This window comes from Anabrus simplex, chromosome 5 (genome assembly GCF_040414725.1).
Source record: "Anabrus simplex isolate iqAnaSimp1 chromosome 5, ASM4041472v1, whole genome shotgun sequence".
Taxonomy (NCBI): Eukaryota; Metazoa; Arthropoda; class Insecta; order Orthoptera; family Tettigoniidae; genus Anabrus; species Anabrus simplex.
The window spans coordinates 293,571,871-293,586,477 of record NC_090269.1 but is presented as its reverse complement, the minus strand read 5'-3'; positions in this window follow the sequence as shown (position 1 = coordinate 293,586,477).

The window sequence follows — 14,607 nt, the reverse complement described above, 5'->3', positions numbered from 1 at the left end:
CTGACTGACTGATTCATCATCGCCGAGCCAAAACTACTGGACATAAAGAAATGAAATTTGGGGGATATATTCATATTATAATGTAGGTGCTCGCTAAGAGAGGATTTTTGGATATTTCGTCCCTAAGGGGGTGAAAAGGGGGGTGAAATTTTAAAATGAGTGTGTCTATATCTCAAAACTTTAAAAGTTTACAGATGTGAAAATTGGTATTTAGAATCTTCTTTAAAAATAAGGAAACACGTATTTTTTTGTTTTCAGACAATCCCAATAGGAGGGGTGAAAAAGGGTGAAAAAGGGGTTGAATGCCTTTAATCAGGATACCGCTACTTATATCTCAGAAACTGAAGATATCACAGACCTCAATTTTGGTACTTTTGATCGCTGTCAAAAATTAAGAAACACATATTTTTTTGTTTTTGTAAAATCCAATTAATACGAGGGTGATAGGGGGGTGAATTTTTAAAATGAGTGCATCTATATCTCAAAAGTTTTAAAGTTTAGAGATGTAAAAATTGGTATTTAGAATCTTCATTAAAAATAAAGGAACACGTATTTTTTTGTTTTCGGAAAATCCCAATAAGAGGGTTAAAAAGGGGTGAAAAATGGGTTGAATGCCTTTAAGGAGATTACTTATATCTCAGAAACTGAAGATATTACAGACCTCAAAATTGGTACTTTTGATCGCTTTCAAAAATAAAGTATCACATATTATTTTGTTTTTGGAAAATCCAATTAATGCGAGGGTGAAAAGGGGGGTGAATTTTTAGAATGAGTGCCTCTATATCTCAAAAGTTTTAAATTTTATAGATGTAAAAATCGGTATTTAGAATCTTCATTATAAATCAAGGAACACATAGTTTTTGTTTTCGGAAAATCCCAATAGGAGGGGTGAAAAGGGGGTGAAAATTGGGTTGAATGCCTTTAAAGAGAATTCATATATCTTAGAAACTGAATATATTACAGACCTGAAAATTGGTATTTGGGATCTACTTTAAAAATAAAGAAACAGGTATTTTTCATTTTGGAAAAATCCAAATAATGGGGGGTGAAATTTTTAAAATGAGTGTATCTATATCTCAAAACTTTTAAAGTTTATAGATGTAAAATTTGGTATTTAGAATCTCCTTTAAAAATAAAGAAACACATATTTTTTGTTTTCGGATAATCCAAATAGGAAGGGTGGAAAAGGGTGAAAAAGAGGTTGAATGCCTTTAATGAGGCTACTTATATTTCAGAACCAGAAGATATTACAGACCTGAAAATTGGTATTTGGGATCCACTTTAAAAGTAAAGAAACAGGTATTTTTTCGTTTTTGGAAAATCCAAATAATGGGGGGTGAAAAGGGGGGTGAATTTTTAAAATGAGTGTGTCTACATCTTAAAACTTTAAACGTTTACGGATGTAAAAATTGGTGTTTAGAATCTCCCTTAAAAATAAAGGAACACGTATTTCTTTGTTTTCTCTAAATCCCAATAGGAGGGGTGTAAAAGGGTAAATAATTGGTTGAATGCCTTTAATGAGGATACATATATCTCAGAAACTGAAGATATTACAGAACTGAAAATTTGTAAATGGGATCTCCTTTAAAAATAAAGAAACACGTATATTTTTGGTTTTGGAAAATTCAATTAATGGCGGTTAAACAGGAGTGGCAAATTGGGGTGAATTTTTTGAAAGACTATATCTACAGAATATCTGAGAAGCGTAAAATGTTACAGACGTAAAAAGTGGGTATTTGGAATCTCCTGTAAGTGAAAAGAAACATAGGTGATTTGTCTTTGGAAACTCCACTTAAGGGGAACTAAAAAGGGGTGAATTTTTAAAATGAGAATTTCTACAGTATAACTTAAAAAACTTAACATGTTACAGAAGTGAAAAATGGTAATTTTTTAATTCTATTAAAAATAAAGAAACGTGTTTTTAGTTTTCGGAAATACCACTTGGGAAGTGGGGGGGGGGGGGTAAAAGTGACTGAAAATGGTGTTGAATTCTTTTAATTAGGCTACTGATATCTCAAAAATGAAGATGTTACGCACGTGAAATTTGATTTTTGGAATCTGCTTTAAACGTAAACAAACACGTATTCTCGGAAAATCCAATGAAGGGCGTTTGGGGGGTTAAAGGATTGAAAAAATTAATTGACTTAATTGTATGAGAATACATACATCTAATAAAAACTAAAGTTGTTACAGACGTGAAAATTGGTATTTTGATCTCTTTTAAAAACAAAGAAAAGCGCGTTTTGGGGGGGGGGGGGGAAATAACCTTGGGGGGGAGTGAAAAGGAGCTGAATTCCTTTCATGAGGACACATAAATCAAAAACTAAAGAGGTTAGAGTGGTGATAATTGGTATTTAGAAGATCCTTTACTATTAAAGGAACAAGTATTTTTTGTCTTAATATCAATTTGTGAGGGGGGGGGGGAGTGTGAAAGGAAGTTAAAATAAGTGAATTATTTTTAAGGGGATACTTATATCTCAAAACTGAAGGTAATAAATGTAAACATTGGTATTTGGAATCTCCTTTAAACATAAAGAAACACACCTTCTTTTAATTTTTTGCGGGGTGGGGGTAAATAAACTTAACGGCGGTGGGGTGTAAAAGGCGGTGAGACCAATTGATTTTACTGTTCATAATGTACTTATAAGGAGCCTCCGTTGCTCAGGCGGCAGAGCGCCGGCCTCTCACAGCTGGGTTCCGTGTTTCAAATCCCGGTCACTCCATGTGACATTCGTGCTGGACAAAATGGCGGCGGGACAGGTTTTTCTCCGGATACTCCGGCTTTCCCTGTCATCATTAATTCCAGCAACACTGTCCAATATATGATTTCATTTGTCACTCATCGATCATTGCCCCAGAGGGGAGCTTCGGCAGCCGGCACAATTCATATTGTCGCCGCTAGATGGGGCTTTATTCATTCCATCCCTGATCCTGTCGAATGATAGGAAACAGGCTGTTGACTTTCGATGTACTTATTCTGATCATAAACCGATCATTTTTAATCTTTCCTGGGTTCTTTTTCAACAGCCATCTTTTCCTTCGGAGAACGTTCTTAGATTAGAGTAGATTCTCCTGGCATATAAAAATTTAAACACATTTGAAATAAACGATAGGAATGATATTGACCGTCAAATTGTTCACCTCTATAATAAGGTCACTAATACACGGAGGTATGTCATTCGTATCGCCAGAAATCCCGCACACTTGCCTACGCGCGACAATGGTGCTGGCCACATTGTCAACAATGACAATGGCAGCAGATGTAATTTACCGCCAAGTAACGGTCTTGCATATTGCTGTGGGGTCCAGAACATATAATAATAATAATAATAATAATAATAATAATAATAATAATAATAATGTTCTGGACCGTCGTCACATGTGCGGACCACGCTGGAAACGGGTCCTGGACGGCTAATGACTAAGAATGCAGTCCGGCCGCGGGTTCAGTAGGCTACCGCCAAGGCACCCAAGACGACACCACGACAGATCCCCTGAAGGATTTGATTCATATTTAAAATGCTTATAGGAAAAGATGGCAAAGATTTAGGGACCCAACTAACTGGGTGGAATACCTGGACCTAGCCCGGGAAGTACGAAATCGTTTGCTGGAAAGAAAGATTGAAAAATGGGAGGAAACTTGCAGTAATCTATTAGAAAACGAGTCAGATCTCGAATTTTGGCGGATTCTCGCAGAAAACTGGTCAGATCGCGAATTTCGGCGGATTATATATCTAAAACAATAAGCATTCAATTATAAATTTCAGTATAATACCGTTGCAAAGCACGGGTATCTTGCTAGTATATATATATAAAATAAGAGTTTTGTCTGTACATTGCTCAGAATTTAAAAAGATGGTATTTATGTATCAGTGATGTCCACAGTAACAAGGAAGTGCCCTTTTTAATATTCCGTAATTTCTGTCTCTGTGTATGTATGTAGGCCTACATGTATCACGAGAAAACGGCTATCGAGAATTAAATGAAAATCAGTATGCAAAGTTGGGGAATAAATCATTACAATCTAGGCCATAAATAATTTTATTCACGCTGAATGAAATGGTAGTTTAGGGGAAGGCCTGAAATGTGATTCTCAAATATTTATGTTATTAGTGGTCGTATCTTAGCCTAATGAAAATCGGTATGCAAAGTCGGGGTAATAAGTCAATATAATCTAGATCATAAATAATGGTATTCATGCTGAGAAAAATGGTAATTTAGGGGAAGGCTTAAAATTTAATTCTCAAATATTTACATTATTAGTGGTCCTATCTTAATAAAATTGGTATGCAAAGTCAGGGAATAAGTCGCTATAATCTAGGCCATAAATAATTTTATTCACGCTGAGTAAAATGGTAGTTAGGGGAAGGCCTAAAATTTAATTCTCAAATATTTATGTTATTAGTAGCCATATCGATAAATACTACATAACTTAAGTTATATAGTATTAAGTTTATGATCATTTATGTCTTATACATTGTTACCGAACCGGCTATGATCACAGAGATATTAATGAATTTGGATATTTGTACGAAGTCCAAATCAGCGCCAAGTCATGAGAAAATGGGTAAACGGAATTTAATGAAAATCAATATGTGAAGTCGGAGGATAAAGAACTACAGTCTATGTTATAAATAAGTCTACAGAGTCGAAAGAAAACTAAATGTGAAGGCCTGCAATATAGAAAGCTCATGAAATTTATCAACAATAACATTACACTGACCATTCTTTGTTGTGATGTGCTTTATGTCTTCTCTTGCCACTCATCTCCGATAGATAGGATTACTGCTGCGTACTGAGTATTTTTTAGGTCTTATGGTGACGATGGAATAGGAAAGGGCTAGAAGTGTGAAGGAAGCAGCCTTGGCCTTAATTTACGTACAGCCCCAGCATTTGCCTGGTGTGAAAATGGTAAACCACGGAATACCATCTTCAGGGCTGCCGACAGTGAGGTTCGAATCCACTATCTCCTGAATGCAAGCTCACAACTGTGCGTCCCTATTTGCACGGCCAACTTGCCGGGACAGGGACCACACCAAGACACCTACACATGCAGCCAATGCTGTCAGGAAGGTGAAGCTGACACTGTAGCAGAGCCACCCACTCCCCTACGGTCCCCAGGTCAGGAGGAGTGCCACCACCAGGATAAGGCCTTTTCGCCCACTGAGTGGACACCACCGACAGGAAGCAGGTGCCGTCCCCACACCAGGAAGGAGAGGATGAAGGCCAACGAGGGCAAGTCTACCAGCTGCAGACCAGGACTGTTCCCAGAAAGGTAGTTGAACAAGGAGCCAATCAGGAAAGGACCTTGTCGGGAAGCAGCAGTCAGGTGAGACCTAAGCGTTCCCGTCTGCAGCTCTTGCAGTGTAATGGGTGAGGCCACAGACAGGATGGCTGTGGGCTCCAGGTACACTGTAATCACTGTTCTGGTGATCACCACCACACTGTGTGCATGGCACTTAGGAAGGGCCATCTGGCCTCTCATCTCCGTTGCCCAGTTTACAGGGCCATGGCCCGGGCAGAGAGGAAGGAAGCCTCGCGTCATGTTCCACAACCTTCCAGTAGGTCCCCACCTTGGCAGGCGTGGCCTCATTCTCTGGTATTGGAGAGTGGGTGACAGGGACCCCAAAGGGACCGGGTGGTGCGGCAGGTTCCAGGATTTCACACCACATGGATCTATAACTGGCAAGGCTTGCGCAAGACACAGCAGTGTCAAGAAGGACTGATCACCTGAATAACTGGACTGGCGTGGAACAGGCTAATGAATTTTTCATGATACCTGTTCCCAACTAACCTTTCCAGACCACAACCTTGCATGTGCTATGTGTAACACTTTTTATTTTCACCTATGGGTTTTTTCCTGGTCCTTATTACCAAGCTCCAGTACCTTGCAACCTAATACAAAGCGTGCTTTTGAAGTAAGGTCCGTTTTGTTGTAGACACTAGTAGTTCGCGCACAAATCGCAACGAGTACATGCGTCGTGTACCAGCATGCCTCGGGAACAACTGTACTCAGTTTCAGCTCTGTAGTTAACCTGTACGGTTCTGTTCTGTGCTTTCAAAATGCTTAAGACTATCAACTCGCCTGCCGCATGTGAGGTTCGGTCAGTGATACAGTTCTTGTCAGCAAGGAACCTGTCTGCTGCAGAAATTCTTCGACAGATTTGCGAAGTGTACGGTGATACTGTTATGAGTGAAAGCTAAGTGCGTAACTGGGTACGACGATTCAAAGATGGCCGTGACAACATCCATGATGAGGACCGCTCTGGTCGCCCTTCTTTGATTACAGACGATTTGGTGGCTTCAGTTGAAGCGAAGATTCGTGAGAACAGGCGCTTCACAATAACAGGTCTCTCAAACGAATTTCCTGACGTGTCAAGATCAGTGCCTTTACAACATTGTTTCTGAACACCTAAAGTTTAGGAAACTGTGCTCCCGCTGGGTCCAGAAACTCCTAACAGAGGACCACAAAAACCAAAGATTTGAGTGTGCGATGAAGTTCTTGACTCGTCATGACGAAGAAGGTGAAGGCTTCTTGAGTCAGATCATAACTGGAGACGAAACATGGGTTTCGCATATCACGCCTGAATCGAAGCAACAGAGCATGGAATGGACACATATACACTCGCCTGTAAAGGTGAAGGCCAAACAGACTCTGTCTCAGCGCAAAATCATGGCGTTGGTGTTTTGGGATAGGCATGGTATTTTGTTGGTCGACTTCATGCAATGAGGAACCACTATCAATGCAGAAGCACTCTACCAAATCCTGAGAAAGCTATGCAGAGCGATTCAGAACAAAGGACATGGCATGATGACAAAGGGAATTGTCCTTCTCCATGACAATGCAAGACCTCATACTGCAGGTCAGACCCGCGATTTATTGCACAGTTTTGGCTGGGAAGTTTTAGACCACCCACCCTACAGTCCTGATCTTGCACCGAGCGATTACCATCTGTTCCTCCACCTCAAACATCACCTCAGTGGCAACCGTTACAATGACGACGACGTGAAACTCTTGGTTATCGTAGCAGGCGGCAAGTTTCTATGAAGAAGGTATTTTAAAATTGGTTACGAGGTATGATAAGTGTTTGAACAAACTTGGCAACTGTGTCGAAAAATAGAGTGAAGTATGTACTTTCTGAAAATAAATTTACTTTTTTTAAATAACCTTTCGTTGTGTACTTATTTTCAAACAGACCTTACTAAAAAAACACGCCTCATACCAAATCTGTCTGGTACGAGGGCTATGCCGAAAGTTTTTAGCAGAGTGTGAGAAAAAAATTTTATTTGCGAAACAACAATTACAACTTTTCAAATTACTCTCCATTAGCACGTATACATTTTTCCATTCTCTGAAACCACTTAGAAAACGTTTCAGTCCAAGCTTCTTTCAGGATGTCACTTAGTGCACTCTCGTACACTGTAATGGCCTATTCATCTGACAAAAACCGCTGCCCACATATTTTTTCCTTGGTCTTAGGGAACAGAAAGAAGTCACATGGGGCCAGGTCAGGGCCAGGTCAGGTGAATAGGGGGGATGAGGTAACACTCGCACTTTTTCCCTTTCCAAAATGTCCATTGTTCTGGCAGCCATGTGTGCAGATGCATTGTCGTGATGCAACAGAAGGTGCCCACTCTTGGACTTTGGGTGCTGTGACCTCCACGTGGTGAGGACTTTGGGAAGACAGTCATTCACATACCATTCAGCATTGACTGTACACGTGTGTCCGAGGTCACAGAGGTGAGATGCCCCATTTTCGTAAAAAAAAGTTGCCACCATCTTCTTTCTGGAGCTTCGACTTCATCGAACTTTTGTGGGTGGTTCCTCCCCTGGAAAGCACCACAGAGAAGACTGTCTCTTCGTTTCAGGGACATAATGGTAGACCCATGTTTCATCACCTGTGACGATATTATAGGTGTCTTCGGACTGCCCTCCATTGAATTTTTCTAGCATGAAATGACACCAGTCCACTCTCTCCTCCTTTTGGCTTTCTGTCAGGGAATGTGGCACCCAAGGGGCACATTTCTTGGTAAGGCCTAAATAATCGTGAACGATGGTCTGCGTTGCTCTTGACCCAATAATTAAGGTCCCTTCAATGTCACAAAATGTAAGATGTGGATCTGCTTTGATCATTTCCCTCGCAGCATTAATGTTTTCTTGAGTCACAGCTGTTGCTGGGCGACTGGGACGAGGTTCATCTTCATTTGACTGCCGACCCCTTGAAAACTCGCGAAACCAATTTCCAACTGTGGCTCTAGAAAGGGCAGCCTCACCAAAAATGCACAGCAAAGAAGAATGGCATTCTTCAGCACTTAATTTCTTTTTAAAATCATAAAAAATCATTCCTCGAAAATCGCGGTGCGACAGATCCATCTTGCACTGTGTCTGACTCAACACTGCCTGAGCTTTCTTCCCTCACTGTGGAGGAACTACCACTATGAAGGGTTGTGCGCGCATGTTCCAAGGTCGAAAAATATTGCTCTTTCAAATAAAAATAATCCCATTTTCCTCAGAATTACGGTTTACGTGCTGCTAAAACCTTTCTCCATAACCTTCGTAGTATGTTTGGCATGGGAACAGGCCGATACTTCCTTAATATCACATTCTTCCCAATCCTCTCTGCTGTCTCTTTCTTCTTAGAGCTAACAGCATGTCAGAGGCGATGTAGATGTGTGCAGGCTTCGGGGACTCCACCAAAGAAAACCTTGCTATTCGCAGCAGATGGTGAGCTGTTCTCAGTCTAATGCAAGGCCGCATGCAAGCTGGTCATGCTAAAGGAAGACCAGTGAGGAAGTAAGTACTTGGATACATGCATTATTCCCATTTGCACAAACAATTTTCAATCATCTATCAGATTTTTCATAATTCTTTACTATTTCTTTTTCTTCTGGAACCCCTCCTTTTAACTTCAGTGGAATCTTTAACTTCTTCATTTCAATGTATGATGTCACCACTACAAGCAAGCAAGCCCAAGAATTCAACTTTCACTAAAAATAATCTTTGAGAGAAATTCCACTCTGGATTCAAGCTCAATTTTATTCAACAATAAGAATGTTAAATTACAGCTTGCTAGCCATCTGTTAAAACTGTTATTTTAATATTTTACCGAGCTCGATAGCTGCAGTCACTTAAGTGCGGCCAGTATCCAGTAATCGGGAGATAGTGGGTTCGAGTCCCACTGTCGGCAGCCCTGAAGATGGTTTTCCGTGGTTTCCCATTTTCACACCAGGCAAATGCCGGGGCTGTACCATAATTAAGGCCACGGCCGCTTCCTTCCAATTCCTAGGCCTTTCCTATCCTATCGTTGCCATAAAACATATCTATGTTGGTGCGACGTAAAGCAAATAGCAAAAAAAATTTAATATTTTAACTAAACAATTACTAAAAACGGACTCTAATATTATTTTGGAACAAGTCCAAAGTATTTTAATTTTAAGGACAGAGTAACATTTTTAAATCTGTCTAATACATATAGTGCTCCATAACAATCTCTTTTGAAGACTATCTAATGATCAGGGTTTTATAAACACTTAAGGCACAACTTGTGAAAAAAAGCACCTCAAAATGGTGTGAATCCTTTTTAATTGAATGCTTGTTACTTTAAACTTTAAGACTACCGAGCTCGATAGCTGCAGTCGCTTAAGTGCGGCCAGTATCCAGTAATCGGGAGATCGTGGGTTCGAGCCCCACTGTCGGCAGCCCTGAAGATGGTTTTCCGTGGTTTCCCATTTTCACTCCAGGCAAATGCCGGGGCTGTACCTTAATTAAGGCCACGGCCGCTTCCTTCCACTTCCTAGGCCTTTCCCATCCCATCGTCGCCATAAGACATATCTGTGTCGGTGCGACGTAAAGCAAAAAAAACAACAAAAAACACAACTTTAAGACTAGTTTATCACCAAAGACCAAGATACCGGTATGTTATATAAAAAATATTGAAGTGTTGTTTTTAAAATGCATCTTTGCTTTTTTGGTTTTTGTCCCTTTTTATAGCTGAGGATGTCTCTTAATGAGACAAAACTTGTCCCATTAACTTTGTTATTCTGAATGGAATAAATAATTATAGTATTGTAAAGGTGGAATTTCCTCAAGGAACCAAAATACTTGTATTAGGTTGACAATAAAGGCTTTAATAATTAATTTTATTTCATGAAATACTGGTCATAATACACAGTTTAAAAAATTAGGGGAACATGTTTTGTATCGTCTGTTATGTAAACGTTAATTTGGTAGATGGTAGATGGGGTTTCAATGGTCGTCCAGCATACCTTGAGACCTTAGCTACTCAGGGTATGTCAAATCGAAGTTATATTCCATCTGTAGGCGTAGCCATGCATTAAACTCTCAGGTGACCCTATATAGTTCTATATAGTTGGTGTCGCGATAAGACCTGTCCGTCTCACTTAGTTAACAAACAGAGTATATCTTTTACCCCACCTATTCAGTACTGTATTCAATACTGTATTGAATAGGTGTGGTAAAAGATATACTCCTTTTGTAAACTAAGTGAGATCGCTGTTTTCAATATGGAACAAAAATGAGAGTGATGGTTTGTAATAAGACCTGTCTGTGCCAGTGTGACGTAAAGCCACTAGCAAAAAAATGTGGTGGTCTGTTATTGGACATTATAAATTTTCCGGCCAACTCATTCCTGGTTGCCAGCATTTCGCCCCAGTGTGCTAAATTGGGATCATCAGTTAGTAAATAGTACACTTACCAAGACGCATGGCTAATGCATACCATGGAGGCTTGCTTTTTTTTTTCCCCCCCCCGATGTTTTCATTCCCCGCCTTTCAGGCGCGGTGGGCCTCCTTGAGGGTTACGCCCTCACTCAGGCCAGGTGAAGTGGGAAAATCGGGAGAAGCGAAGGAGGAGGAAGATGGGAAAGCGAAGTGTAGAAGTAGAAAAGGAGAGCTATGCGAGGGTATTATTATTGGGACGTGAATAAAGGGTGAAGAGTTCCAGGTTGTAGATGAAGGGTGAGGAGATGAAGGGTAGTGGAAATATTCCAGAGGGAGGTGGTGAGAAATCGGAAAAGTTCAAGTGTTGGGAAGGGTTGAGGGAAGAAGCTATTTGGAGGTGGGGGCGGACACACGGGTTGTGGGTGTGGAACGGGAGAAGGGGTCGGCTGGGGGCGACGAGAGGTGGTGCGGGATGGTGAGCGTGCCGGTGGAGGTGGTGAACGAGAAGGCTCTACTCTGTAGCGATGCTGATGAAGGATGGCTCCGGTGGCAATGAGTTACTGGACGTCGGCGGCAGTCGGGAGGAAGAGACAAACCATGTATGTTGGACCTGAACTGGTCTGGATGCGACACGCACTGCAGGCTGGGATTCCAGCGGCGTGAAGTTCCTGGATAATGTCCTCGCTGGAGATGGAAGGGTCAAGTCCGCGGATCGCACAGCTGGGAAGACGATGAGGAGGTGGTGATTGCTGCGATGGTGCTGTTGCAACGTTGTCTGAGGGCGATGGCGGCGGCGTGACGGCGTATGTCAAGGGGTTGTTAGGAAGGGGAGAAGAATGAGCCGTTGTAGCGAGTGGGAGGGAGGAGGTCACAATAGGCGATGGATGGCAAGTTGTAACGAGAGTAACGGGGATGTGCGGGGAGGACAAAAGTGTCGAGGTAGAGGTCGTGGTGGTGATAGTCATGGTAGGGGAGAGAGGAGATGAAGTCGATGTGGGTTGGTGCGATGGTGTGATCAGTGGCATATGGACCACTGGGACAATGGTAGGGTCGGCAGAGAGCTGGTTAAGAATAGATGTAGGAGTGGGGTCCACGGGGTAGAAACGGTCATGAATGGACATGCCATAGTCAAGGAGTCGTTGCTGATCCACTGTTGTTAGCAGATACAGAAGAATCACTTATGATGGTGTGGAGCTTGCGCCATCTAACAGGCGATAGGCGTCATGGAGGCGATAGCCGGCGGAGCAGATGGCGATGCAGATGTCATCTTCGGAGATGGTAGGAGCAATGTCGGATATGATACATGTGTACATGGCGACTGCCAACGAGGCGTCAGCCTTGGTTTTTGAGGGTCGGCTGGGTAGCAAGCTATAGATGAGGGCCACCCGGCCGCAAAAAAACGAAAGGATGCGTCGAGTAATTCGTGTGTGCCATGGAGGCCACTGCGTAGGCTACTGGAGCCACCGGCAGTGCCAATGCACTATGAGAGACTTTGTCTCATTTTCAAAAATTGATGCCTGTCTGGCCATCAGATCATATAGTTGTTGATTCCCATAGGGAACCTGAAATATTTGTCCCGAATGAGTAAATTTATAATACCAAAACTAAGTGAATAGCAGTGCGTCCGTGTGTCGTTGAGAGGTACACAGACTACTGCGGTCATTTGAGCATACTGTACGTAAACCGGCACATCCCATGAGACATCTTAACGAGATTCAAGTCGCAAGGGCCGTCACTTTGATCCAGGAAGGATTGACTTTTCATCGTGTTGCTATGGATCTCAATGTTTCTCCGTCAGTTATTCAACGCTTGTGGAATCACTACAGTGAGACAGGCCAGTTCACAAGGAGGGTTGGACAAAGTCGCAGGATGACCGATATCTGACCATCTGTGCGTTGTGGCGTCGTTCAGCAACTGCCAGAGAACTGCAGCAATACCTCAGGAGGGTCACTGGAGTCATAGCGTCTGACCAGACAGTAAGGAACAGGTTAAGAGAAGTGTCCTTACGACCCAGACATCCTTTTCGAGTGCCCCGTTTAACATAGCAACATTGTGCAGCTTGCCTTCAGTTTGCCTGTACCTATGTCATCAACTGGCAACTTCTCTAATGGACACCTGTGTTGTTCACAAATGAGTCCAGATTTCCCCTGACACAGCATGATGGACATCAACGTGTATGGAGATGCCGTGGTGAGCAGTACATGCCAAATGTTGTCCAGGAAGGCGACCGATTCGGATAAGGTTCTGTGATGGAGTGGGGTGGCATTAGTATTGATGGCCGTACGGATCTTGTCGTCATCCATGGTAATCTTACCACTGCGGGGTATTTGGGCAGATACTGCTATGGCATGTGTTGGTTGCTGCATACGGTGTTGGCCCTGAATTCGTACTCATGCACGACAATGCCAGGGCTCATGTAGTGCACATCACCAGAACTGTCTTGGAAGAAGTGGACGTTCAAGAGATGGAATGGCCAGCAGTGAGTCCCGACCTTAATCCCATTGAGCATGTGTGGGATAGACTTGACAGAAGTGTCCGTGGGTGTCCTGTTCCACCACAGACTCTCTAAGACCTCGAACAGGTTCTCATTGAAAAATGGGATCTGATACCGCAACATGACCTCCGTCGACTTGTATGGAGCATGCCACGTGGGTGCCAAGCTGTGATAAATGCTCGTGGAGGACATACACCACACTGAAGCTCTCCAACTGTGATAAAATTCACCCTGGATGACTGTTATCACTTTGTTTTCACCCCTATTTGGACATTTCCGTTTGTGTTCTGAAAATGAATGCGAATCCATCGATCTTCTTTTGTATACTTCAACGGTAAAGAATAATGGTTTGGTTGGTAATATACCCGGGTGTGAGGTATTGTTTTGTGGAGCATGGCATACATTCAAAAACATGTTCCCCTAATTTTTATTGAACTGTGTAGCTTATTTGCTACCCTGTTTTCTTATTCATTGTTAAACCAAGTCCTGCATATCCTCTATTTGATTTTATGTTGCTAATTCTGTAGTTGCCTGACGAAACATCCTAATCATCCTGCCAGCGTACTTCGCTTATACCAACTACATCTAACTTTAGTCTATTCACTTCCATTTTCAGGTTCTCTAGCCTACCACAATAATTCAAACTTATAACATTCCACACTCCAACTTACAGGGTTCATCTTCCTGATGATGGCACCCTCTCATGTAGTTCCCACCTGGAATCTGAATGGGGACTATTGTACCTCCAGAATATTTTATCTAAGAGGAAGTCATCAGCAGTATATCATTCATTCACACAAAGAAAGCTGCATGTCCTTGGGAGTTAGTTATGGATGTAGTTTCCCATTGTTTTAATCTTTGCAGCAGTATCAACATAGCTAAGCCATATTAAATATTATTAAGAGGCCATATCAATCAGTAATCCAGACCGCCACCCTTGCAACATCCAAAAGGCTGCTAGCCTCCTTTCAATGAACCATTTGTTAGCCTGGTCTCTCACCAGATACCCATCCAATTTGGTTTTACTTTATGTCAGACTTACTGAACTTAGCTCAGCAAACCTCAGAATCTCAATTTCTGATTTTTATTCACCATCAAAGAAGGATTTCAGAGTACGGGTAAAAGAAGTAATATTTTACAATATACTTCCCAAGGAGATAATATTGTTGTCAGGCTCTGTATTTATGAAAACAGTAAGAACTTACATGGCTAAATTTTTCTCTTCATTATGCCATATATAGAAAGACAGGAACATGAATCGGAAGAGGTGGCTATAGAAAAGGAGACAAGGACGAACTCTATCTTCATACATTCTTGTCTACATAATTATAGATAGGCTCTCTTCTCATCAATTGTAATTTTTGTACTTCTATTTTTTCTCAGCTCCAACAATTTCATTTCTGCTTCCCAGCTTCATCAGGATGGTGGTGGTG